Source organism: Aplysia californica, unplaced genomic scaffold, assembly GCF_000002075.1.
Source record: "Aplysia californica isolate F4 #8 unplaced genomic scaffold, AplCal3.0 scaffold00505, whole genome shotgun sequence".
NCBI classification, from domain to species: domain Eukaryota; kingdom Metazoa; phylum Mollusca; class Gastropoda; order Aplysiida; family Aplysiidae; genus Aplysia; species Aplysia californica.
This window is the reverse complement of record NW_004797775.1, coordinates 119,800-122,139: the sequence shown is the minus strand read 5'-3', so window position 1 is coordinate 122,139 and position 2,340 is coordinate 119,800.

Below are 2,340 nucleotides of genomic sequence, written 5' to 3'. Positions count from 1 at the left end.
TTCTCTCTCTCTCTCTCTCTCTCTCTCTCTCTCTCTTTCTCTCTCTCTATTTCTCCCTCCATGGATTTTTTTCTCTCGATTTTGTTATTGTGTTGAAGTTGTGAGTGTTTCTGGACTTTTTGTCTCTCCGATTGTCTCTCTGTTCATACGGACCGGTATTGAATAATATTAATATTGACAATATAACACTCAACAAAACTAAAGAAAGCGGCAATAAAACACAACATGAAAATGCACGCAAAGAAGTACATGTACATGTAAATGCTAGAAGTAGAAGTAAAACACACTTCGTCCACTTTCAACACTCGGGGGTGAAAGATTCAACACTTTGTGACTCGACACAACAAACAGTACATGTAATAGGCTTAATCAGAACGTGCAAAATGAGACTATTCACAAACACAAACAGAAACAGTTTGAACGAAGAAGCATGAGAACAGGTGTTTATTTTCTCTTCGAATCTAGCAAATTTAACATGCTCCCTTACCCTTGACACATGTCTAGCACATAGGGCCTACATGTGGTCGCTTTTTTTTAAGCACAAGGGGACTATCCCTAAAAATGCTGTTTTGAGAAAATCGAAGCTAAAGTTTTTGCCCCTTGATCAGTTTCTTTAAAATGCAAGGAGAGTTTTCTCTATAACCAAACAAATATACACACCAATGAAACCAAACTTCTCATACAGGTAGGGCAATCCCCACTTTTGGTGTAGGTCAAGATTTCTGGATACCCCCAAAATCTGGGCTAGCCCACTTGTCTTTAAAAGCGACCACGTATGTATCATAATATTTTTTTAATAGCATGCTTTAATTCCACATCTACTGGGTGATTTTAGTAATGTATTTTAAACTTTATTGCTCTGTCCCCGGAGTTTTATGCACCCCGCATAATTTAACCCAAATTTGATCATTTTTTGCATAATTTCTGATAATTTTCCTTTATCATTCTTTGTTAAAATTAACAGAATCAGACAATTTTCACATTTTTGGGCTCAGTTTACGTAATTTCAGATTTTTTTTGCATATATCTAAAACTAAAACCGTAGGGATAGATTATTATTAAAGAATCCCCGCAAGGCTTGAATCTAAATCAAGTGGATTGACAGCATGCTCAGTGACTTCAACTTCAATGAGCTATACACAACACCTATTATTACACCAGCAGACCACAGTTTCAGCTTTCCAGGAAGCCTAACAGTCTGTCCCCCTCTGATAGTGCGACCGTGTTTTTTCGCATAATTCTGCAACATTTGCATAATTTTGGATGCCCCGCGTTTTTTCCACGTTTTTTAATACATGTAGGCCCTAAAATTAAAATATTTTCACAAACCAATTTAACGCCTCGCCATATGACTAAAGGGAAGTGATCACAGTAATAAGTCTCATTTAAGTGACAACTTGGTTATTTCCCCTACATGTTCAATTTTTCAAAGTTGTTCACATGTCTGCTGATGTTTCATGTTTGCCAGGTGCCAGCATCAGAAGTCCAGATGGTTTTTTATTTTTAAAAAATTTTCCCCCTCTAAACAGTTACAGCTGAAAGTTACAGAGATTATATTTTGGGTTTTTTTCTTCTGACTGATGTGTATCTTTTCAATTACACAAAAAAAAAAAAAAAAAACCAGCTACTGATACTGATATGTTCTGTTTCCAATTCTTCTGTATATAGATCTAAAACATGAAAATTCTTTTTGAAAAAGTGGAAAACATGTCGGGAATGGCGTTACGCCAACTTGCATAATTTTTGCATAATTTTGCATTTGTCTTGCATAATTTGGCCATCTAAATTTGCATAATTTTGCCGGGACAGAACAGTGCAACTAGCGCTAGAAAAGTAGGGGGCCTCTCCTGGTGTTAAGGTAACGGTGTTCACATCTCATTCAATACGCCCTGCGTTCAAACCCTGACAGCTACAGAAAATTTTCTTCTGAAAAATGTTCTCCTTTCACCTCCTTTCATGCTCCCTAAGCATGTTCAGCCTTCTGCTTTCGTTTCCACTTTCTGCCGCCTTTTGCCCCTCTGGGCTCTTGATTCTTTCTGTAGCCTTTCTACTGTTACTCCTTGACTCCTTCTTAGTATCTTACTGCTGCCTTGCAGCCACAGCCTTGGCCTTATGGTAGGTCAGATCCAACACCTAGCCTTCTCAGATAAGGACAAAATATCTTGGAGGTCTAGTGGGCACGTTAAAGATCCCTTGGAGGTCCAAAATCAATCAGAGCAGGCTTCGGTCGCCACCCGAGCAAAATTTTAAAATAATTCCTACCAAACTGAAAATGTTAATTTGTCTCGCGCGCTCATACTCATATGACTGTGCTCGCCGTAAAACACTCCCCCCCAACCC